The sequence below is a fragment of the Schistocerca piceifrons genome, chromosome 9 (genome assembly GCF_021461385.2).
Source record: "Schistocerca piceifrons isolate TAMUIC-IGC-003096 chromosome 9, iqSchPice1.1, whole genome shotgun sequence".
NCBI lineage: Eukaryota > Metazoa > Arthropoda > Insecta > Orthoptera > Acrididae > Schistocerca > Schistocerca piceifrons.
In genome coordinates this window covers 115,156,819-115,183,091 of record NC_060146.1, presented here as the reverse complement: position 1 = coordinate 115,183,091, position 26,273 = coordinate 115,156,819, and the positions used below count along the sequence as shown (strand labels likewise).

The window sequence follows — 26,273 nt, the reverse complement described above, 5'->3', positions numbered from 1 at the left end:
AACAGCTGGTAAGATAGATGACGCACTGAGATACACCAGTAGAATCCGCAGGAAGTGCAGTCCACCAACGAAAGGGATTACGTACAAAACCCTCGTTGGACCGTTACTTGAATATTTCTCCCCAGGGACCGAAGCCATAAAAAGATTCTTAGAGTAGATCCAAATAAGAGCCCCAAGTTTCGCTACAGGTTCGTTTAGTGAGTGCGTAAGCCTCATGGAAGTGCCCATCCATCTCCAGCTGAGACATGGCGTTCGAAAAAATGGCTCTGAGCACTATGGGACTTAATATCTGTGGTCATCAGTCCCCTAGAACTTAGGACTATTTCAGCGTAACTAACCTAAGGACATCACACACATCCATGCCCGAGGCAGGATTCGAACCTGCGACCGTAGCGGTCACGCAGTTCCAGACTGAAGCGCCTAGAACCGCACGGCCACAGCGGCCGGCAAGGAAGGCGTTGCCCATAACGGTTCGGCTTACTGCTAAAGTTCCGTAAGCGTACTTCCATAGAAGTGTCTAGCAATAAATTTCTTTCTTCCTATATCTCTCGAAAAGACAGTGAGAATAAAAGAGAGTTTCAAAATCACACGGATTCTTCCCGCGGGCACTTGACGCAAACAAGCTAGATGCCCTCTCTGCAAATCTTTAAGCGCAGTTGATTCGAGATATCGGATATAAATTGTACAAATGCCAATGGAACGCATATATGCGATTGCAGTCTTTCCCGGCGTATTCCACTGATGAATTCTTCTAGGGTTATCAGCCGAGTGGTGGCGTCGTCTTGTCGCAACGTTTCGATGAGTTTCGTACCTATCAACCTTCAGACCGCCCAAGGGCTACTAACGCATTGGATGACGGCTACCGACGGAGGAACCCTGACAGCAACGCCACCACGTTGGATAATGCTTTTCGCACAGCCACAGGGCGTCGTGTTGCGGCTCAAACTGTGCGCAATAGGCTGCAAGATGCACGACTTCACTCGCCACGTCAACGGCGAAGTCCATCTTTGCAACTACGACACCATGCAGCGCGGTACAGATGGGCTCAATAACATGCCAAATGGACCGCTCAGGACTGGCATCACGTTCTCTTCACCGATGAGTGTCGCATATGCCTTCAACCAGACAATCGTCGGAGACGTTTTTGGAGGCAACCCGGTCAGCTGAACACCTCAGCGAGTGCAGCAAGGTGGATGTTCCCTGATGTTTTGGGGTGGCATTTTGTGGGACCCACGTACGCCGCTGGTAGTCATGGATGGCGCCGTAACGGCTGTACGATGCGCGAATGCCATCCTCCGACCGATAGTGCAACCATATCGGCAGCATTTTGGCGAGGAATTCGTCTTAGCGGACTTCAATTCGCGCCCCCATCGTGCACATCTTGTGAATGACTTCCTTCTGGTTAACGACTTTGCACAACTACAGTGGTCAGCATGTTCTACAGACCTGAACCCTATCGAACATACCTGGGATAGATTGAAAAGGGCTGTTTATGGACGATTTGGCTCTCCAACCACTCTGAGGCATCAACGCCGAATCGCCGTTGAGGAGTGGGACAACCTGGACCAAGAGTGCCTTGATGAAATTGTGGATAGTATGCCACGACGAATACAGGCATGCATCAATGCAAGAGGACGTGCTAGTGGATATTAGAGGTACCGGTGTGTACAGCCATCTGGACACTACCTCATAAGGTCTCGCTGTATGATGGCACAAAATGCGATGTGTGGTGTTCATGAGTAATAAAAAGGACGGAAATGATGTTTATGATGATCTCTATTCCAATTTTGTTGTCAGGTTCCGAAACTCTCGGAACCGATGTGATGCAAAACTTTCTTTTGTGTGTGTATAATGTTACGTATTAATAAACAAAGGATGATTATTTATTTTCTCATTACATCGCTGCCGCTCGTAAAAAAAAAGAACAACTCTGGCCGTTCCTGTTTAGGTGTTTTCATTCACTCGTGGATGTCACCTTCGTCGACAGTTCATGTTCTCTCCACCGAGTCCTTACGTCCCGACAGACAACAATATTCTCGTCTGGCACGGAGCGTCTTTCTCTGTAGCGTATGTTATGAACATTGGTTGCGGCATGAAAAACGGAATAACAGCATAAGTGTTGACTACTCGCTCTTTTCATGCGTAGTTTAAAAGAGCGTTGTAGTTAAAAGAGCGTTGTAGTTAAAAGAGCGTTGTAGTTAAAAGAACGTTGTAGTTAAAAGAACGTTGTACTTAAATTACATTTAGGGTGACCAGACGTCCGGATTAATCCGGACATGTCCTCCTTTTTAGCTCTTTGTCCGGGGTCCGGGGGGATTTTTACAGTGTCCGGCTTTTTCGCAAAGTTAAATTTACAATTCGTCCCGATGTATTGCTCCTTTCTTAAATACTTTAACTATTGGCACAGCCTTCGCGGTAAACACGCACGTAGGCGGTGTTAGTAGGTGGCGCCAGGATCGTAGATATTATCGTTGATCGACCTATAAGCGAATGCAAATACCGATTATTTAAAATTTTCGTTTCGTATCTTCGCTTTGTATTGGCTTGGCTTCCTGTAGTGCATGTGTGATTTGTGAGTGTAATTTTTAACCGAGCGAGTTACGTAAAATATTTGGCTATGCCTAAACGAAAGTGTACATTTTCTGATGTCCTTTCCTGCAAATATCCGGCTTTCAAGAAAGCGATAAATGAATTTGAAGCGGAATGTAAGATATGTGGAGCTGGAACGTTCGTCTCAGTGGCCAATAAAGGTAAGAAATAACTCGACAGATTAACTGTCATCGTTTTATTTCATTGTTTCATAGTCATTCAATTTATTTGTATTCGGATGTTGGTTGCGGTGGTCTTACGTTTATTGCTTTGCAAGCAATTCCGTGTTGTTGACATGAAAAAACAATTGACGCCACACTGTCACCACAATCAATGTTTTTAATTTTTTTTTATATTGCTCAGTTAACCACCACCTGACCATCAGTAACAATTAAATACTAGTTTTACCTGTAATTCCCGGCAGTCACGTGACTTGTCCAAAGCTGACGGGTGCTATCCTCATCTGCAGTTGACTCGTCTGATGTGTCCTCTTTTTTTTCTTCCTTTGTCCTCCTTTTTGAAGCTGTTTGCCCTCCTTTTTAAACAATTGCATCTTTTCACTCTAATTACATTACATTTGAGTGTTGATAAGAAATTACTGCAATTTGAATGGACAAGAACACGCAGCTTACGAACAAGGCTTGAAAAGTAAACACGAGAAAGTGTTCGATTGTAACCTTAAACCACACCATAGTCACACGACTTTTGGAGTCTGTGTGTCCTGGCGACATGCACAGATACCCGTACCCTGTGTAGCTCGACCTGCGCCCTGCGCAGCTTGCCCGTCACCCGGCGCGTGATATTCGGAGCGCGCACGTTCCGTCTGCTCCCCGTGCTCGCTCCGTGCTCTTGACTTTCCGTCAGGCTCGGCTTCCCTGGACGGATTGCCCCAGTTTCGAGACGCCACGTTGTTGCTTTCCCGCTCTCCCGTCTCTTGTAGTTGGGACGCCGCTGTTTCCCCTGCACACACGGACCTGGAAACGAGATTTCGTCACAGCCGACGGGAAAGCACCGCCAGCGTCCAGCGGTCTATGGACCCACTCTCCCTTCACCTCCTTTCTCGTCTTTCCTGACGCACCACACACGCCAGACGTAACTGACAATAATTTGTCACGTCCTTAACCACATTGATTTATTAACAGTAACCTCAAGACTGTTTTTAGGTGATGCAGTTGTCTGTAACGATGTACTCTCCGAAGAAAAACTGCGCAAATATGCAGGCAGATCTCATGAGGATTTCGAAGTGATGGAAAGATTCGCAACCTTCTTTAGAAACGATGAGAATTGTAATACTGTGCACTTCACAAAGCGCAGAAAAGTAGTTCACTTTTACGAGAGTTGCCCAGAAAGTAATGCACTGCATTTTTTTCAAAAGTTCTTTAAAGGGGGTAGGACGTCAAACGGGCCGACTTGGAGCAGGAGAGGCACCACGGGACATTTTATTTTCTACTGTCTTTACTTTTACAAATAAATTCATAAAACTTTGTCAGCATGACCAGGAAGGATCCAGGATTCACACTCATAGCAGTGGAAGTGCAAAAACGTAATAAAATATTTTTTAGATATGAAATTTCATCATCTTTTCACTTACTGTTGGCTCCATTTGTTGCTATAGGTACATTTTTCTTCACAAGTACGAGAGATTCTTTGATGAATTTTGCACAGCATACAAAACATACTTACAGGTGTATGAGACTCTAGAATTTTCCAAATCTACTAAAAACTGTGGTAAAAATTGAGATAATTAACTACAAAATTTGATTTTTTTCTAAACATAAAGTTTTAAACGTAACAGCTCATTCATTTTTTAATAAATTAAATAGATTCTAGAGTTTCAACACCTGTAAGTATGGTTTTTATGCTGTGCAAAATTCATCGAACAGTCTCTTACTTATTAAGAAAAGTGTACCTATAGCAACAAAAGCAGCCAATAGTAAGTGAAAAATGATGAAATTTCACATGAAAAAAATTATTTTGTTATGTTTTTGAACTTCCGCTGCTACGAGTGTTAACCTGAATCCTTCCTGGTCATGCTGACAAAGTTTTATTAATTGACTTGTAAAAGTATAGACAGTGGAAATTAAAATGTACTGTGGTGCCTCTCCTGCTCCAAGTCGGCCCGTTTGACGTCCTACCCCCCTTAATTATAAAGAGAATTTCACATACGAAACAATGGTGTTTTAGCACGTGTGGTGTTCTTCACGTAATCTCCATCCCGTTTTATGGCCTTCCATCGCGAAAGAAGGCCGGGCGTGTATGCCCTGTCGGTGACAACCCCTGTCGGGGTGGCGGAGCCAGTGCTTCGCTGTGCGAACCACCACCTCATCGTCCTAAAAATGCCCTCCACGAGTGGCTTTCTTTAATGGCCTCTCGGCGAATGACATCAGCTCGCTCCACCATGTCACGTGTGACAGCCGTGAATGGTCTCCCCGACCGCTGCAAATCGTGGAGCTCTGCCGAACCGCCTTCTGAAGACCTCACCCTCCGTGCCCAGCGACTAACTGTACTTCTGTCGACAGCAGATGGTCCATAGGCAAACGTTCGTGAATGTTCCGCACGGTTCCGTCTCCTACCTTCCAAACTTCACAGTTTTAATCTGTCAGGAAGTTTCATATCAGCGCACACTCCGCTGCAGAGTGAAAATCTCATTCTGGAAACATCCCCTAGCCTGTGGCTAAGCCATGTCTCCGCAATATCCAGGAGTGCCAGGTATGCAAGATTCGCAGAAGAGCTTCTGTGAAGTTTGGAAGGTAGGAGATGAGGTACTGGCAGAATTGAGGCTGTGAGGACGGGTCGTGAGTTGTGCTTGGGTAGCTCAGTTGGTAGAGCACTTGCCTGCGAAAGGCAAAAGTCCCGAGTTCGAGTCTCGGTCCGGCACACAGTTTTAATCTGCCAGGAAGTTTCATATCAGCGCACGCTCCGCTGCAGAGTGAAAATCTCATTCTGGGGACTCAAGAATATTGGCCAGGTGTATGGGGCACTTATCAGGTATGATTGGCTGGGGATGTTGAACGTATACAGAGAAGAAAAGCACACAGATTTGTTTGACGCGCTCGAGAACGTCACAGAGATGCTGAAAAAACGCGAACGACCAGACGCTTTGAGATAAGTAGCAGGTGCCCGAAGACATGCCAGTTACGAAAGCCTGTTTATAAAGTTTCAAGAACATCTTTAAGTGAGGAATCGAGAAATACTCTACGGGCTTGTCACGTTAATCGTATTTCGACCGAGCGCGAGCAGAAATTGCGCAGCTCTGGTACGGCCCCGTTGAGTGAGTGGCGGAGAAAGGTGTATCGGGTGCGGCTAGGCGGCGTGTTCCCAGCAGTCTCGGAGGACAGCACACTCCCACGCAACCCGACCCCCGACAAGGCGTAACTAATACCCCAGACCAGCGCCGCTGACACTGCGACCTTCCCACAGGCGGAGTCGACGCAGGTTCTGGCGGCCGCATCTCTGCGAATGACGTACGTACAGTCTTCCAGCGACACCTGTGCCCTGTGCTGCGTTATTTGACAATAAGTCTCTTCTCGTCTGTTCCTCTCGGTAAAGTTGTCCAACGTAATACGAAAACCCACCTGGAATGGCTTAGGGCTATCGTAATGTAAGCTCACCGGATGACACATTAAGTCATCCCCTTAAAAGAGCGCTGTTGTCGCTTCGAAGCACTGTACATGTCGTTGTACTGCTATCAGACTTCACATCAACCTCCACCGCTAACGGAAGGCACGGCAGTAAAGTGGTGGGTAGTTGCCAATCGCTCGCAGAGGTCGACCAAATGGTTATTTCGGAGAATCACATACCGCAGTTACGGTTATTTTTTGTACCAGTTACTTTAAACAGTTATTTTTAGTATCGAATTACCAAGAATTACAGTTTTAGAATTTTGAGTGTCAGGACTTTTTTCCCCCCAACCGATATTTGGGGTCTTTCTGCTGTTTCTTTAAGAATTTCTATTTCTTTTTGTGATGTTTGAATGTCCTCACATAGAACTACCAGGTCGTCTGCAAAAGGTGCGCGTTGTAACCTCGCGGTCTGACGCGCCATGCCACGGTTCACGTCGGAGGTTCCAGTCCTCGCTCGGGCGCGGGTGTGTGTGTGTGTGTGTGTGTGTGTGTGTGTGTGTGTGTGTGTGTGTTGCCCTTAGCGTAAGTTACTGTAAGTTCGATTAAGTAATGTGTAAGTCAAGGGATCGATTACCTGCGCAGTTTGGTCCCGTAGGAACTTACCTCAAATTTCCAAGGTTTTCGTCTGCAGAAGCTAAGCCGTCTGTCCTAATACTGGTTCTTCCTAATTTCATTCTTCAATAAATTTGATAATATTTGAAACTTCATTCGTATTGTGTTACTCAGATAGTCCCACAATAAAATGACAATTTAGTAGAGATCCTACGCTGCCGACAGGCGTTGACATACATCAACGTGGCTAGTTGAAAATGTGTGCCTCGACTTGGACTCGAACCTGGGATCTCCTGCTTACATGGCAGACGCTCTAGCCATCCTTTTTTTTTTTTTTTAATCGTATTTTGTTCGTTTTCGTTCGTTGTATCTGCTCGGGGCGGGCGTCGCAAGACGCCCGTTTCACTTCGTCGTTGAACAATTAACTCAGTTTTTTTATTACAGAGGGCAGCTAACCCTCTGACCGAACACGCTGAGCTACCGTGCCGGCATCCATCTGAGCCACCGTGGGTACAGAGGATAGTGCGACTGCACCGACTTATCCCTTGCACTCTCCCTGTGAGACCCACATTCCCAACGTAATGTCCACACACTACATTCTTAGTACTCCTGCCCACTACACTCATTACTCGCGGCAGACAGTCTTACCGAGTCCCGTAAGAGTTCGCACAATACATGAGAATCCGCACAGGAGGAGGTGGTCAATGGCCGGTTAGCGTTAACTATATGCCGACGAACTCCCAACTAACCGTATTTGATTTTGAGACTTCATAAAAATATAAAATAGAGATACTCTGTTTCGTAGAAACTCCTGAACTAATCACAGAGCCGGTCTGATATTGCGTACGCTCCGTTTTGTTCGCTAGGCGACAGTGCTTATGTCAAACAACACGGCATGTACCTGGGTGCCGGAATCTAGTGCGCGCGTGATTGTCTAGACAAATACAGCACAATTACGCTGTATTCATCGACGCCTGTAGAGACCACTTTGCGTTGTCCGACTCACATAATTATACGGACACTCAGTAATAGCCTTTGCGACTCACTGGCCCTACGGTTCAAAGAAAATAGTGTACACGCAAATTAGTTGTTGATATTCCTGTTCGACAGAGTCAGCACCACGGTAAAGTGATTACGTCTATGAAACAGGAGAGAAGCAGTGATCCTGGGACCTCCGGACGCCGTTAACGTGCGTCGACAAAGTTATTCGGACACACTCGGTTGTCCTGTGGGGGTCGTGTGTCTAGGAACCACGAACAGTGTTAACGCAAAATATACAGTGAGGTGGTGTGGAGTTGAAGTAACGATGGGCCGCAAAGGAAGAGACAGCACATTCCAACAGCAGCTAATTTTTCACCATGTGCTAAAGGCAAAAATTGTCGTAAAATTGCTGAAATGTTACAATTGAAGAAGAGCGCAATTTCCGATACACTCAGACGATTCCGGGAGGAGGATAGGATTGACAATCTACCGCATACGGAACATCCAAAAACGATAGCTGCGTGACAAGAGCGTTTTATCGTCAGAAAAAGCGAGAAAGGGCCCCAAGATAAGTGCTCCAAAACTCACTACTGAGATTTTCAAAGACGTCGGAAAGGAAGTGCACCGCGAATGGATGCTCAGAGGAGGTAACTTTCACGGGATAATTGCGACACGAAGTCCTTTAAAAGTAAGATAAATAAAAAAAAGAGAATGCTGTTTGCCAAAGAGCATATTAGAGACGACAACATGTGATCGAATGATGTTAGATTTATTCACGAGAGTGAATTTAAGGTATTTCAGTCTGATGGGACAATAACGGTTTAGCGGTTACCTAATGCTGAGCTTCAAAAGAAAAATTTCAAAGCAACTGTGAAGTATGGATGGAGGTCGATATATAATGGTGTGCACGGTGCACGTCGGCGAATGGAGTTGATGAATCGGTTTTTATGGATCACTTTCAGTAACTCAGAAAACTTATGGACAATTTGCAAAAGAGAATTGGTGACATGGGGATTGGGGAACATTTTAAGTTTTTTCAAGGTAACGACCCGAAATATACGGCTGGAATGTGAGGATGTGGTTATTATTGTTTAACTGTCGGACGGTGCTTCATCTCCCCCCCCCCCCCCCCCCCCCCCATCAGTCGCCAGACGTGAATGTAATTGAGAATCTTTCGGACAAACTTGATGAAGAAATAAGGACAGCACCAATTACACCTGGAAAACAGCTGAAAAAGACTGCAAGAAGGGTGGCAGAAATTATCTGCCGAGTGCGCCAGAAAATTAGCCAAGAGCATTCCAAGTCGTCTCAGAGAAGTAATTAAAATTAAAGTAATGCCTACCACATACTGAACTTTTGTACCATAAGTAGAAAGAAAGAAGTCCAAATAATTTATGCAATATTGGTTTTGTTTTTGATTGCGTTTGTTAATTCTTATGTCTGTATTTGAAGTGATCTTTAGGTATACGAGGCACAATTTGTTTTTACATTCCTTACAGGAACTTGTATTTACTTTATACCACTGCTTTATTTTTATTGAAATTACTACATCTACATCGACCGCACTTAAGTGCCTGGCAGAGAGTTCATCGAACCACCTTGATAATAATTCTCTATTATCCCAATCACGAACAGCGCGCGGAAAAAACGAACACCTGTATACGTCCGTACGAGCTCTGATTTACATTATTTTATTACTATCACCGTTTCTTCCCCTGTAGGTCGGATGAATATGTTCTCATTCGGAGGAAAAAGATGGTGATTGAAATTTCGTGAGAAGATTTCACCGCAACGAGAACACCTTTCTTTTAGTGCTATGCTGTATCAAGTCAATGACACTCTTTCCCCTATTTCGCGAGAATACGAAACTTCCTTGAACTTTTTCAGTGCCCTCCGTTAGTCCTATTTGGTAAGGATCCCACACCTCACAGCAGTACTCCAGATAAAAAAGTGTAGGCAGTGTCTTGGTAGATCCGTTACATTTCTAAATGTTCTGCCGATAAAACGCAGTCTTTGATTTGGCTTCCCCACAACATTTTCTGTGTGCTCCTTCCAATTTAAGTTGTTCGTTATTGTAGTTCCTATGTATGTAGTTGAATTTACAGCCTTTAGATTTGATTGATTTACCGTGTAGCCGAAGTTTAAAGGATTCCTTTCAGCAGTCATGTGGACTACCTCACACGTTTCGTTATTTAGGGTCAATTGCCAATTTTCGCACCGTACAATTTGTTTAGATCTTCTGATGAGTTTACTACTCTACAAAGGACAGCGTCATCTGCAAACTACCTAAGAGGTATGCTCAGATTGTCTCCCAAATCGTTTATATAGATAAGGAACAGCAACGGGCTTATAGCACCGCTTTGGGGAACGCCTGAAATCACTTCTGTTTTACTCGATGACTTTCCATCAACTTCTACGAACTGTGGCCTCTCTGTCACATAACTAAGACGATATTCAATATCCACGCAATTTCACTACAAACCGCTTGTGTGGTACAGTGTCAAAAGCCTTCCGAAAATCCAGAAATATGGAATCAGTTTGAATTTCCTTATCGATATCACTCAACACTTCGTGCGAGTTTAGAGCTAGTTGTGTTTCACAAGAACGATGTGTTCTAAATCCGTGTTACTGTGTGTCAATAGGTCGTCGTCTTCGATTTAACTCATAACATTCGAACAAAAGATATGTTGCAAAATTCTGCTGCATATCGACGATACGGAAATGTGCCTGTAATTTAATGGATTACTCGTACTACCTTTCCCGAATATTGGTCTGACCTGCGCAACTTTCCAGTCTTTGGGTACATACAGTGTGCGTCAAAAAAAATGTATACACACTTTGAAGCGTCATAGAAAATTTATTTTCCGTTCTACAATGTTAAATTTCTGGAAATGGAAAGCTTAAAGTCCAGTTGGAAAACTAAATGTACCTTGCAAATGTGATTAATGTTCAAACTGGTGGCCTTCAGCATCAATACATTTCTGAGTACGAGTCACCACTGATTCCGTACATCGTACCAAAGTGTCTAATGAGATTTCTGCGCACACCGCCTGAATCTCATTCCAAAGTGTGTCCAGGTTACGTGGTTTACGTTTGTACACCTCATCTTTTACTGTGCCCCGTAAGAAGAAATCCAGCGGCGTGAGGTCTGGAGAGCGTGCAGGAAACTCGATTGGTCCCCTGCGTCCTATCCATTGGCTTGGCACATTGTGATCCATGTATGATCGTACGTCCCTATGATAGTGCGGCGGGGCGCCATCTTGTTGGAAATAAAACTCATCATTACCGTATAATGCACGAATGGCTGGGAATATGGAGTCAGCAAGCACTGTTAGGTACGTTTCTCCAGTAACAGTACCTTCAAAGCGGAAAGGCCCAATGAGTCCCATTGCAGACAAACCACACCACACATTTACACCAGGCAAATTCACAGCCTTTTCAACTGTAACGTGAGGATTATCTTCAGCCCAGTACACACAATTGTGCCTATTGACAGTTCCATTGAGTTTGAATTGGGCTTCTTCCGACCAAATTATGCTACCCACAAATCCCGGTTCACGTCTCACCATCTCCAGAACCCATTCACAAAATTCTGACCTTCGATCTGGATCGTCGTCTCTTAGCTGTTACACCAGCCTTGGAATGTACACACGAAACTTGCCTTTCTTCAGAATGCGTAGCACACTACTAGCACTTACATTACTCTCACGTGCCGCTTGCCTTGAAGATTTTTGAGGCGAACGCTGAAACAGTTCCAAGACTGCAGTTGTGGAATCGTCACTTGTAGCTGTACGAGGTCGCCCTGATCGACCTTTGTGCACATCACACACGGTTCCACGAATTTCGAATTTGTCTCCTAGACGTGTAATTGTTAACCTTGAAGGTAGTTCTGTACCATACTCACTTCTCCAATGTCTTCGAACCGCAGCTACATTCTCAAACTTCCAGTACCACTTATCTGCTTCCGCGCTTCAAAGCTCAAAGGCACGTCCGCCATGTTACAGTTACTTCCTTGCCACTGCTGCCACCTGTTGAAGAAACATAACATTACTTTCTCACAGATATTTAATCTTTTAGAACGGGAAATAAATTGTCTATGACAGTTCAAAGTGTGTATACATTTTTTTGACGCACTCTGTGTATTTCGTTGTGCGAGAGGTTGTATGTGATTTTTAAGCATGGAGCTGTTGCATCAGCATACTCTGAAAGGAACCTAACCGGTATACAGCCTGAACCAGAAGACTTGCTTTTATTAACTGATTTAAGTTGCTTCACTACTCTGAGGATATCTACTACTACTACTACTACTACTACGACTACGAAGTGAAATATAATACACCATTCTGTCCGAATAATTATGTGAGTCAGTTTCTATAAACAACTCTGACCGGTCTTGCACAGTGCGCTGCCCCTTTGGACAAGCGTACCGTAGCGTACGGCACCCAGTGAAACACAAACAGCGCGGCAGCCCGCCTTAACGAGGCCGCAGCGGCACTAATTGTGATGTTTACCACGACACGGCGCGGAGTTGTGGCCGCCGTTCGTTAACTGCCTTCACTGTAGCAACGGGACGCGGGAGCGTAGACGAAGGGGAAGAGGTGTGTTTGTCGTGGGCGAGGAGGCACACCTGCCGTGCACGAGGACATCGCGAACTGAGTGACCAGCAGTGTACGTAAAACGTGCCCACTGCAGCGTCGCTTCACGTCGAGCGCACGTGATCCGTCGCAGTTCAACCTTTTGCGTCTTTCGAAGGACTGTTTCTGCAGCTTCCCACCAGAGCAGCGAAACGCAAACTAATGTGCGCAGGTGATATTCAGAGACAGTGTGTTCTTACTGAAACCTGTTTGGTAGGTACTCAGAGAACGAGCAGGATAAGGTTACGACTGTGAGTTGCACAATCAAGCATTGTGATGTAACAAAATAAAAGTGATGTTATTCAATCGAAAAGTTGGAATTTCAGATTTCGCTTACCGTTTTATCAATCTCAATTGGCGTAAGAATCATGCATTGGCCATTGTCATAAAATATTGCGTTATGAAATGTGAATAGTCTTTAATTGCAGTTCCGCGTGGCTTGAAGCAGTCACAGCTAGCTTGCTATTGATTAAGAAATTGCATTATCGTCTTTCTGATTACTTCATGATCGTAGATACTATCATACCGGGTGGTGAAGTTATTGTTATCACAAAACAATTTCCTAAGGGACCAGAAAGTTCTTAAGGGCGCAAAAACAACTGTAACACGCACATTGGACTGCTGATCTTGGTGTCTGTAATCTTAACAAAATGCATAATTAAAATGAAAATAAATCTGAGGAGATGATAGGAATGAGCACGCTAAGTGATTCAGTACTATTCCCAGAACAAATATTTATTATAACTAAAACATATGTCGTACCTTAAGCTTAGTGCTACAATGACAGTAGATTTTTATGTCCGTTTCATGTCCATTGAGCGCTCTTTTATATAGCCATTGTCCTCTTGAGTCGCCCGTGCGGCGTCACGATAAGTTATAACAGTTCTTCTGTTTACACTTCACTCAAATTTAGACGGAACACGTTTTTATTTATTTAATAAAAAATTAGGTCAGACCGCCGCAAATATGCGTCCGTCTTACTTAAGAAAAACAGTACAAGTTTTTTCGCTCAAGGCTTCATTTGTTCTCCAGCGAACAAAATAGTGAAGGATCGCATATCTATCCGTATTTTTCTGTTTGTATTGCGGCCCAAGGACGACGAATTACATTATTTAGGAAATTCCACCGTCGCTATGCGACGCCTTATTATACAGTAATCATTCTTTATAAACAAGTATTTGCTTCTGGCTGAAAGTATTTACTATTTGCTGTTTTAATGAAGCCAAAAATAGCGAATATCACAACACGCAACTTAATTTTTCTAAGAACCACTTATTTGCACATTGCTCTAAAATATCACAGTTACACAATACGGCAGAAGGCCCAGTTAAAGAAAACTTGAGATGCATTCTGGGATTAAGGCGTGGCTTAGAAATCAAAAGCAATTAAAATAGAAGGTAAAAATTAAAAAAAAAACATGAAATTGAAAACAGTTTGCAGCTTAAGGCCTAGACTACACATCTGAAGGCCAACTATAATTAAAACACATTAATAAACAATTTTGTCTAAATAAGAAATTCCTTTTTAAACTAACAACTGATCAGCCAAAAGCCTAATTAATGAAATATTAACTGGAACTTCCTGGCAGATTAAAACTGTGTGTCCGACCGAGACTCGAACTCGGGACCTTTGCCTTTCGCGGGCAAGTGCTCTACCAACTGAGCTACCGAAGCACGACTCACGCCTGGTACTCACAGCTTTACTTCTGCCAGTACCTCGTCTCCTACCTTCCAAACTTTACAGAAGCTCTCTTGCGAACCTTCGCTCTCCTAGTTTCGCAGGAGAGCTTCTGCAAAGTTTGGAAGGTAGGAGACGAGGTACTGGCAGAAGTAAAGCTGTGAGTACCGGGCGTGAGTCGTGCTTCGGTAGCTCAGTCGGTAGAGCACTTGCCCGCGAAAGGCAAAGGTCCCGAGTTCGAGTCTCGGTCGGGCACACAGTTTTAATCTGCTAGGAAGTTTCATATCAGCGCACACTCCGCTGCAGTGTGAAAATCTCATTCTGGAAATATTAACTTATTGCACAGCTGAAGACCACAAACGAATTTGAAACAACGGCTGAAGGCCTGAACACCAAGTCAGACAAACAATTTAAAATAATCCCCTTGCTTCTTATAAAAAATTCTCGTTTAAAGAATACACAGGGCTGAAGACCTTATTGAAAGGGATTCATGTAAATCCGTGGCTGAAGGCCACACATAACAGATCGAACAACTAACGGCTTAGGGCGTGGATTACAAACAATTTCAGATAGAACAAATTTTAAGAAAAAAATTTTAAAAAAATAAAATCAATCTTCAAAATTTTAATTTAACAGGGCTGAAGGCCTTTATGTAAAACTTAAAAAGAACTGAATACACGGCCGAAGGCCTCGCACAATACTTCAAACTAAAATGAAAAATCACAATCTAAATCAAAATGGCAGTAATTATAAAATTGAAATCATGTTTAATGTCGTGCTAGAAGAATTTAAAAGTCGAAATAATAATTTAATTTTTTTTCTATTGCAACATAAAATTTGGCCTGGAAAGAGTTAAATAACGTGCTCGTGTGAATCAGGAAACTACCAATGCCGTGTCCGAACATTAAGGGTTTGTTTTTCCTACTCAAGCCACTAACTTACATTTCTGTACATGTAGAGCTAGCTGCCATTCAACATGTTGTAGTAATCTTCATTCCAGGCACTAGTTTGATGCAGCTCTCCATGCTACTCTATCCCGTGCAGGCTTCTTCATCTCCCAGTACCTACTGCAACCTAGATCCTTCTGAATCTGCTTGGTGTATTCATTTCTTGGTCTCCTTCTGCTATTTTTACCCTCCACGCTGCCCTCCAGTACGAAATTGGTGATCCCTTGCTGCCTCAGAACATATCCTACCAACCGACCCTTTCTTCTAGTCAAGTTGTGCCACAAGTATCTCTTCTCCCCAGTTCTATTCAATACCCCCTCATGAGTTATGTGATCTAGCCATCTAATCTTCAGCACCACTGAACATACAAACTAGAATTTTTGTCTCAGTCGTCATTCTAGTCGCTTATCTTTGCCACCTTACCTTACATCATAGCATCATCAGCAAACAACTGCAGATTCTGTCCATCCTGTCCGCCAAGTCATCTATGTATACAGGGTGTTACAAAAAGGTACGGCCAAACTTTCAGGAAACATTCCTCACACACAAAGAAAGAAAAGATGTTATGTGGACATGTGTCCGGAAACGCTTACTTTCCGTGTTAGAGCTCATTTTATTACTTCTCTTCAAATCACATTAATCATGGAATGGAAAAACACAGCAACAGAACGTACCAGCGTGACTTCAAACACTTTGTTACAGGAAATGTTCAAAATGTCCTCCGATAGCGAGGATACATGCATCCACCCTTCGTCGCATGGAATCCCTGATCCGCTGATGCAGCCCTGGAGAATGGCGTATTGTATCACAGCCGTCCACAAAACGAGCACGAAGAGTCTCTACATTTGGTACCGGGGTTGCGTAGACAAGAACTTTCAAATGCCCCCATAAATGAAAGTCAAGAGGGTTGAGGTCAGGAGAGCGTGGAAGCCATGGAATTGGTCCACCTCTACCAATCCATCGGTCACCGAATCTGTTGTTGAGAAGCGTACGAACACTTCTACTGAAACGTGCAGGAGCTCCATCGTGCATGAACCACATGTTGTGTCGTACTTGTAAAGGCACATGTTCTAGCAGCTCAGGTAGAGTATCCCGTATGAAATCATGATAACGTGCTCCATTGAGCGTAGGTGGAAGAACGTGGGGCCCAATCAAGACATCACCAACAATGCCTGCCCAAACGTTCACAGAAAATCTGTGTTGATGACGTGATTGCACAATTGCGTGCGGATTCTCGTCAGCCCACACATGTTGATTGTGAAAATTTACAATTTGATCACGTTGGAATGAAGCCTCATCCGTAAAGAGAACATTTGCACTGAAGTGAGGATTGACACATTGTAGGATGAACCATTCGCAGAAGTGTACCCGTGGAGCCCAGTCAGCTGCTGATAGTGCCTGCACACGCTGTACATGGTACGGAAACAACTGGTTCTCCCGTAGCACTCTCCATACAGTGACGTGGTCAACGTTACCTTGTACAGCAGCAACTTCTCTGACGCTGACATTAGGGTTATCGTCAACTGCACGAAGAATTGCCTCGTCCATTGCAGGTGTCCTCGTCGTTCTAGGTCTTCCCCAGTCGCGAGTCATAGGCTGGAATGTTCCGTGCTCCCTAAGACGCCGATCAATTGCTTCGAACGTCTTCCTGTCGGGACACCTTCGTTCTGGAAATCTGTCTCGATACAAACGTACCGCGCCACGGCTATTGCCCCGTGCTAATCCATACATCAAATGGGCATCTGCCAACTCCGCATTTGTAAACATTGCACTGACTGCAAAACCACGTTCGTGATGAACACTAACCTGTTGATGCTACGTACTGATGTGCTTGATGCTAGTACTGTAGAGCAATGAGTCGCATGTCAACACAAGCACCGAAGTCAACATTACCTTCCTTCAATTGGGCCAGCTGGCGGTGAATCGAGGAAGTACAGTACATACTGACGAAACTAAATGTGTGAGGAATGTTTCCTGAAAGTTTGGCCGTACCTTTTTGTAACACCGTTTATATTGAGAATAACAGCGCTATTACCACACTTCCCTGGGACACTCCTGACGAGACCCTGGTCTCTGATGAACACCTGCCATCGAGGACAGCATACTGGATTCTATTATTTAAGAAGTATTAGAGCCGCTCTCGTATCTGGGAACCTATTCCGTATGCCCATGCCTTCGTTAACATTCTGCAGTGGGGTACCGTGTCAAATGCAAATCTAGAAATAGCGACTTAGGCGTCACTTTGCGTATGTTACTTTTTCACCGCCACCATCTTACATACCGACCACATCTCCGTCTAAAAAACTCTGTGAAGTTACTGGCTCAGAATACTACCCATTACACCACTTATTTGGACTTTTTTCCGTCCCATTCATGTATGGAGCGCGGGAAAACTGACTGTTTCAATGTGTGCGTAATTAATCTTGTCTTGTCCTCATGGGAGGAATATGTAGAGTGTTGTACTAGACTGCTAGACCCGTCGTTTAAAGCTGGTTCTTGATACTTTGTAAGTTGGCTCTCTCGGGATAGTATGAAAAATGAAATGAGCGTATGGCATCGTTGGCCGGAGGCCCCATTCGGGGAAGTTCGGCCGCCAAGTAACCTCTTTTTTTCGAGTGTCTGCCAGTTCAGCTCCTTCAACATCTCTGTGACGCTCTACCGAGGGTCAAACAAACCTGTGAGCATTCGTGCTGCCCTTTCTGTATCCGTTCAATATCCCTTTTAGTCCTATTTGGTACGAGTCCCACACACTAGAGCAATGTTCTAGGATGGGTTCTACGTCATATGTAAACAATCTACTTTACAGATCGATTTCTTTTCCTTTCTGTTCTATTAATAAACCGAAGCTTTTTCCACGATTGAGTCTATGTGATCGTTCCATTTCATGTCTCTGCAGAATGTTACACTTTTTTATGTGTATGACTCCCTGATGCCATAGGATACTAGGTTTCTTGTTTTTGAAATATATAAGTTTACATTTCTGGACATTAAAAGCATTTTGGCAATCTTTACACAATTTTGAAATTATGTCAAGATCTCAAAAATGATTCAAATGGCTCTGAGCACTATGGGACTCAACACCTGAGGTCATCAGTCCCCTAGAACTTAGAACTACTTAAACCTAACTAACCTAAGGACATCACACACATCCATGCCCGAGGCAGGATTCGAACCTGCGACCGTAGCAGTCGCGGGGTTCCGGACTGAAGCGCCTAGGACCGCACGGCCACCGCGGCCGGCTCATGTCAAGATCTGTCTGAATGTTTATGCGGCTTCTTATCAGACAGTACTTCATATATATAAATATATGTATATATAACTGCATAAACTACGAGAAGTCTGAGGTTACTATTAATATTGCGTGCAAAGTCATTAATATACATCAACAACAAAGGACCCAATAAACTTCTATGGGGCAAACTGGAAGTTACTTAGACGTCTGTAGCTGACTCTCCATCCAAGATAATTTGCTTTATCGTCTCTACCAAAAGGTCCAGTTGTGTCTAAAGCCTGGTTAATACCGGAGCGAACGAGCTTGGTTAAAATTAGATATACGAAATACTTGATAACTCTCGTTGCTTAAGTTCATGGCAGTTGTAATTATACAGGGGGTCCCAAAAAGAATGACCCGATTTTAAATAGAATTATTTATGAGGAAGAAGGGATTAACACCAAAAAATTGCATACTAAATTACTCAGAAGAGACAGAAGTTTGTAAAAATCCATCATAAATAAATGTTCAATATTGCACGGACGACATCTAGCCGATAGCCGAATTCATCCCAAACTGAGCGTAAGGTGTCTTCTGTCACTGAAGCTACAGCAGCTGATATTCTGGTTTTTAGTTCATCAATGTCACGAAGTAAGGGAGTAACGTAAATACATTGTTTAGAATATCCCCACAGGAAGAAATCACATGGTGATAAGTCAGGGGTCTTATTGTTGTTGTGGTCTTCAGTCCTGGGACTGGTTTGATGCAGCTCTCCATGCTACCCTATCCTGTGCAAGCTGCTTCATCTCCCAGTACTTACTGCAACACACATCCTTTTGAATCTGTGTAGTGTATTCATCTCTTGGTCTCCCTCTACGATTTTTACCCTCCACGCTTCCCTCCACGCTTCCCTCCAATGCTAAATTTGTGACCCCTTGATGCCTCAGAGCATGTCCTACCAACCGGTCCCTTCTTCTTGTCAAGTTGTGCCACAAACTCCTCTTCTCCCCAATTCTATTCAATACTTCATCATTAGTTATGTGATCTACCCATCTAATCTTCAGCATTCTTCTGTAGAACCACATTTCGAAAGCTTCTATTCTCTTCTTGTCCAAACTATTTATCGTCCATGTTTCACTTCCATACATGGCTACACTCCATACAAATACTTTCAGAAGCGACTTCCTGACAAATCTATAGTCGATGTTAACAAATTTCTCTTCTTCAGAAACGCTTTCCTTGCCATTGCCAGTCTACATTTTATATCGTCTCTACTTCTACCATCATCAGTTATTTTGCTCCCCAAATAGCAAAACTCCTTTACTACTTTAAGCGTCTCATTTCCTAATCTAATTCCCTCAGCATCACCTGACTTAATTCGACTACATTCCATGATCCTCGTTTTGCTTTTGTTGATGTTCATTTTATATCCTCCTTTCAAGACACTGTCCATTCTGGTCAACTGCTCTTCCAAGTCCTTTGTTGTCTCTGATAGAATTACAATGTCATCGGCGAACCTCAAAGTTTTTCTTACGAGGCCAAAAGTGTTAAGCCTGGTTTCCCGGTCCTGTACGCCCTATCCAATGTTGAGGCACGCTGGGATTGAGGATGCGCTGGTAGCTACATCTAGCGGACTTTTCTGAAACTCTAGACCATGCCGCTCACATCTAGCTCTTTTTCAGTTAGCTAGTGACATCAAGTAGGTAAAAAGACGAGGACTAATAGAAATCCTTGGGTAACAGAAGAAATATAGAATTTTATTGATGAAAGGAGAAAATATAAAAATGCAGTAAATGAAGCAGGCAAAAAAGAATACAAACGTCTCAAAAATGAGATCGACAGGGAGTGCAAAATGGCTAAGCAGGGATGGCTAGAGGACAAATGTAAGAATGTAGAGGCTTGTATCACTAGGGGTAAGATAGATACTGCCTACAGGAAAATTAAAGAGACCTTTGGAGAGAAGAAAACCACTTGTATGAATATCAAGAGCTCAGATGGCAACCCAGTTCTAAGCAAAGAAGGGAAAGCAGAAAGGTGGAAGGAGTATATAGAGGGTCTATACAAGGGCGATGTACTTGAGGACAATATTATGGAAATGGAAGAGGATGTAGATGAAGATGAAATGGGAGATAAGATACTGCGTGAAGAGTTTGACAGAGCACTGAAAGACCTGAGTCGAAACAAGGCCCCGGGAGTAGACAACATTCCATTAGAACTACTGATGGCCTTGGGAGAGCCAGTCATGACAAATCTCTACCATCTGGTGAGCAAGATGTATGAGACAGGCGAAATACCCACAGACTTCAAGAAGAATATAATAATTCCAATCCCAAAGAAAGCAGGTGTTGACAGATGTGAAAATTACCGAACTATCAGTTTAATAAGTCACAGCCGCAAAATACTAACGCAAATTCTTCACAGACGAATGGAAAAACTGGTAGAAGCGGACCTCGGGGAAGATCAGTTTGGATTCCGTAGAAATGTTGGAACACGTGAGGCAATACTAACCTTACGACTTATCTTAGAAGAAAGATTAAGAAAAGGCAAACCTACGTTTCTAGCATTTGTAGACTTAGAGAAAACTTTTGACAATGTTAACTGCAATACTCTCTTTCAAATTCTGAAGGTGGCAGGGGTAAAATACAGGGAGCGAAAGGCTATTTACAATTTGTACAGAAACCAGATGGCAGTTATAAGAGTCGAGGGACATGAAAGGGAAGCAGTGGTTGGGAAGGGAGTGAGACAGGGCTGTAGCCTCTCCCCGATGTTATTCAATCTGTATATTGAGCAGGCAGTAAAGGAAACAAAAGAAAAATTCGGAGTAGGTATTAAAATTCATGGAGAAGAAGTAAAAACTTTGAGGTTCGCCGATGACATTGTAATTCTGTCAGAGACAGCAAAGGACTTGGAAGAGCAGTTGAATGGAATGGACAGTGTCTTGAAAGGAGGATATAAGATGAACATCAACAAAAGCAAAACGAGGATAATGGAATGTAGTTGAATTAAGTCGGGTGATGCTGACGGAATTAGATTAGGAAATGAGACACTTAAAGTAGTAAAGGAGTTTTGCTATTTAGGGAGCAAAATAACTGACGATGGTCGAAGTAGAGAGGATATAAAATGTAGACTGGCAATGGCAAAGAAATCGTTTCTGAAGAAGAGAAATTTGTTAACATCGAGTATAGATTTAAGTGTCAGGAAGTCGTTTCTGAAAGTATTTGTATGGAGTGTAGCCATGTATGGAAGTGAAACATGGACGATAACCAGTTTGGACAAGAAGAGAATAGAAGCTTTCGAAATGTGGTGCTACAGAAGAATGCTGAAGATAAGGTGGGTAGATCACGTAACTAATGAGGAGGTATTGAACAGGATGGGGGAGAAGAGAAGTTTGTGGCACAACTTGACTAGAAGAAGGGATCGGTTGGTAGGACATGTTTTGAGGCATCAAGGGATCACCAATTTAGTGTTGGAGGGCAGCGTGGAGGGTAAAAATCGTAGAGGGAGACCAAGAGATGAATGCACTAAGCAGATTCAGAAGGATGTAGGTTGCAGTGGTTACTGGGAGATGAAGAAGCTTGCAGAGGATAGAGTAGCATGGAGAGCTACATCAAACCAGTCTCAGGACTGAAGACCACAACAACAACAGTGACATTTGTCTCAATGTTATTACAAGTTAAAAGCGGCTCATTACTGTATTACCTGAACGCTATTGGCGTCGCAAAAAAAGAATGGCAGGTCCCTTATGTTGTGTGGTATAGGCTTGACTCGGTAACAAAGGAGTGAAACACAGTACTTGTTAAACTGCGGAATGAGTAAACACGTGCTTCTGTGTCAGAACAAGTTGGCCCGGTTAATTTGATCGCCGCTGTACCCGACCCGGATTGCGAATTTTGGGGCTGGGAATTAAAGTGCTAAGCACGCTCCAGCGGATAACAAATGTGGTTCATAATAATAATAACGGTGAGATGCGATCGCCGGTTTCTTTTAACAGGGAACCAGCGGCGTGCGGCCGCTTAATGGCAGGCTGGCGTGTAACCGTGCCGCTACAGCGTGCTTTATCGGCGCCTTTGCCGTTTAAATACCGACGTACACGTGCTGTTACACTCGACGGAGCAACGACCTGGACGATGACTCCACCCCGTTCAGTTAGCCCTAGTCACTGCTTCCAGCGTTAACCGTTTTTTCTCCACCACTGTTACTTAAAAGCCCCAAACGTCAAGAAGGAAATGAGACATTGTGTGATATGCACCATAAATTGTAAGTAGGAAGCGAGGTACAAATTATTGTAATAAAATAGTGACAATGCAATTTTGTCTTATGATGACATGGTTGGAGACCGTGGCTGTTATTTGATGACAAATGTTGATAGTGTTGAGACGGCAACCAGCCACAAATTTATTTTCAATTCCTCTATTCAAAAGCTACCGTTACCGGTTTCGAATCATTACGATTCATCTTCAGAGCTTCCATTAGAACATGTGGTGCGTTTTTTAACAGATTAAGTGTCCTGAAATATAAACAATACATAATTATAAGCACGCCACACAGATGGTTGCGTTACAGATTTGCATTGGATGTGACTTACGTAATGTCGGTTTGGAGTGTTTGTTTTCATATTTTTCGTCCAACAGACGTGAATACAATAGTGACAACGCTTTGACCATTTTATACGTCTCTAAGGAGCGCATCCACAGTATTTGGAGAACGGGCTCGAACATTTAAGAACGGCCTCCATAAGAAATGGCTACCCTGACAAGCAGTTAAATAGGGCAGTACACCATAAAATTTCTGGAGATATTAATCAAAAATAAAGAACTAAAGCGAAAATTTACCTTCCATTTGTAAAAACTATAACAGATCGCAACAGCGAAGTACTCGAAGAAGACAGTATTGATACGATATTTAAACCACCAAGAAAGGTGCACGAATATTTGTACACTGCATAGAAGCTACGTCCACCGCGTACCATAGCAGGAGTAGATGATATGCTTGCGACCAAGTGCATATCATCATCATCATCCAATTCAATCATTAAATGACGTAACCTCTTCGAGTCGCGGATTCAGGTAGGCTTTCAGCGGTCCTCTCGAAGTGGAATGGTCTTCGGCAGTTCTCTGCTAGGTGCTACCAGCGATCTTCATGATATCTTTGTCCCTTCTGTCCGGTGGTCTTCCTCTAGGCTTCCGATACTCTCTCGGACTCCACTCTAATATTAGCTTCGTCCATCTGCTGTCTTTTCTTTTCGCGATGTGACCAGCTCACTTTTTAAAAATTAGTTCTTAAGTGCACTTCTCTTAGAGAACAAGGCAAGCTTGGAGAAGTGCACATAAGAAATACAAAAGAAAAACCTGCATCAAGGATCACTAGAGCATTTGTCGCCTAGGCAGCAGTAGCAGATCATGAACTCTGTCTAAGCATTAGTACCAACATGCGGGGTCTGTGCTGGTTAATGGGATGTGCCATGTTAATTTTAAGGGGTGGCCAGATGCCCTTCCTGTCGCCACACCGTACCCCCCCCCCCCCCCTCCCAGGGAGGAATTAGTGTACCCCAACTGTCTGCGTCTAGTGTAATCCATGTAATAGTGCGAATGTGGTCAGATGTATGTGAGCCGTGTAAGTGAGGCGGCACATAGGGAACAGCCCGGTATTCACCTAGTGGGATGTGGAAAACCGCCGAAAAACCACATCCAAGTTGGCCGGCACACCGGCCTTCGTCGTTAATCCGCCGGGCGGATTCGATCCGGGGCCGGCGCGCCTACCCGAGTCCAGGAAGCAGCGCGTTAGCGCTCGCGACTACCCTGGCGGGTCAGTAGCTGATCATGCACTAGGGCTGGCAAACCACCAAATTCGTTTCTCTGACACTGTGGTTTTAGAAATATTTAATAATTGCTAGACTAGGATTACACAGTGCCCATAGAAATTCAATAGCACAATAGCAGTTCCAACAGAAAAGATTGAAATTAGACAAGTTGCGGGTCCTTGTTCTAAATCAAACAGCGCCAACCCTTGCCCTCTTCACGCTCCACAGCATACGTCGGCGCGACTTCGCGACCTTAGTCAGCAGTCTGATGACGTCACGACCGCCACTGCGTGGATGCATACCCACTGAGGTGACGAAAGCCGTGGGATACCTCGTAATGTCGTGTCGGACCTCCTTTTGGCCAGCGTAATTCAGCAGATCGACGTGACGTGGACTCAGCAAGTCGTTGGAAATCCTCTGCAGGAATACTGAACCACGCTGCCTCTATAGCCGTCCGTAATTGCGAAAGTTTTGACGGTGCAGGATTTTGTGCACGAACTCGTGTCTCGTTTAGGTCCCGCATATGAAGGGCGTATTTCAATAGTGGAAAAGTCCATTACCTCCACTTTTCTGCCTATAATGCTTCTTCTCTAGCAAGAAGCCATATGCTTGATTTCTGGTATCTTAACTGCAGATTTTTCAGCGCTCTTTTAACTTTAGGACTCTGTATCTCAAAATAAACGAAAATGTACTTGTACCACTATTGAAATAAGCCCTTCATATGGACCATGTGATTCATGTCGAGTGATCTTAATGCTGAAATCATTCCCTCGAATTATTCACAATGTTCTTCAAACCAACTGCGAACAATTGTGCCCAGACGAAACACCGCATTGTCGTTGAGACCTGGTTGGTAGGTACTCAGAGAGCGCTCAGGATAAGGTTACGGTTGTGGATGGGGCCGTAAACAGTTACTCTGAGTTGCACACTCACACACACAACTTTATTTTTGTAAGATGCAAGAAATGCTTTAACCATGGCAGCACGCGAACGATGTACAAACTCAGCCGTTTCGCAAATTATTCTACTCTTGGCCTGAATGCCAATAAACATGAACTTTTTTGACATCAGAAGAATCGTTCGGTTTTTCCGTTACTACGACAGCGACAGCAGTGTCCCTCCCCCCCTCCCCCCTCCCCCCTCCCCCCTCCCCCTCCCCCCTCCCCCTCCCCCTCCCCCCTCCCCCTCCCCCCGCTCCCTCCCTCCCTCCTCCCTCCCGCTCCCTCCCTCCTCCCTCCCGCTCCCTCCCTCCCCCCTCCCGCTCCCTCCCTCCCCCCTCCCTCCCGCTCCCTCCCTCCCCCCTCCCTCCCGCTCCCTCCCTCCCCCCTCCCTCCCGCTCCCTCCCTCCCCCTCCCTCCCGCTCCCTCCCTCCCCCCTCCCTCCCGCTCCCTCCCTCCCTCCCACCTCCCTCCCGCTCCCTCCCCCCCTCCCCCCAGACACGCTTTATAATCCCTCCACTGCTAGTGCTGCCACCTACCATCTGTAAGCGATTATTGGACGTCGAAGTCGAAATCAGGCGGTGATCACATTAACGTGAATGGATCTTGTACGGGGTGTTCAAAAAGTCTCTCCGCGGTGCCGTATGATTTTAGCCGCGCGTGCCATATACCGAAATGAAACTCAGTGAAATGCAAGTTATTAATTTACTAAATATTCATTTTTACTTACAAATTTTCACATTGAATGTTGAAAGTGTCCCCCCTATTGTTGAATACACAATTCAATTCGTCTGATCATGTTTCCAAACACAAGCTGTAACATTTCTTCTGTAACAGAAACCGTGAAAGTGGATATTGCAGTTTTCAATTCATCGATCGATCTTGGACGATTTTTTATAGACAGTTGCTTTCGCTGCACCCCAGAAGAAAAAGTCAGGTGGTGTTAGGTCAGGCGATAATGTGGAGGCCAAAGCCCATGTGAAATTATGCGATCACCAAAAACATCAGCAAGCAGTGACATTGAAACGCGAGTTGTATGCGCGGTTGCACCATCTTGTTGAAAATAACCGTTCAGTATTTGACTGAACGCAAGTTCTACTAGGAATGGGTACAGAATATCACTGCAGTATTGTTGTGCGTTTATTGTTTCGTTGAAAAATATGGGACGCACAATCCTACGTCTAGAAATTGCGATCCAAACTCCTATTTGCACAGAATGAAGTGGTTCCTCATGAATACACAATGGATTTGCAGTACTCAACATACGAGAATTTTGCGAGTCCATGTACCCGCATAAATGAAACCGCTCCTCATCAGTGAA

The 26,273-nt window shown here is 44.2% G+C and overlaps 1 protein-coding gene and 1 non-coding gene across 2 annotated transcripts in view; one reads left to right on the top strand and one right to left on the bottom strand.

Annotated features, from left to right (window-relative positions):
* LOC124717395 (protein sprint) overlaps positions 1-26,273 on the top strand; it is a 305,335-nt gene that overhangs the window by 134,173 nt on the left and 144,889 nt on the right. The window lies entirely within an intron of this gene.
* On the bottom strand, positions 13,978-14,052 carry Trnas-cga. Its single transcript has one exon. It is a non-coding gene; the product is annotated as a tRNA-Ser (tRNA).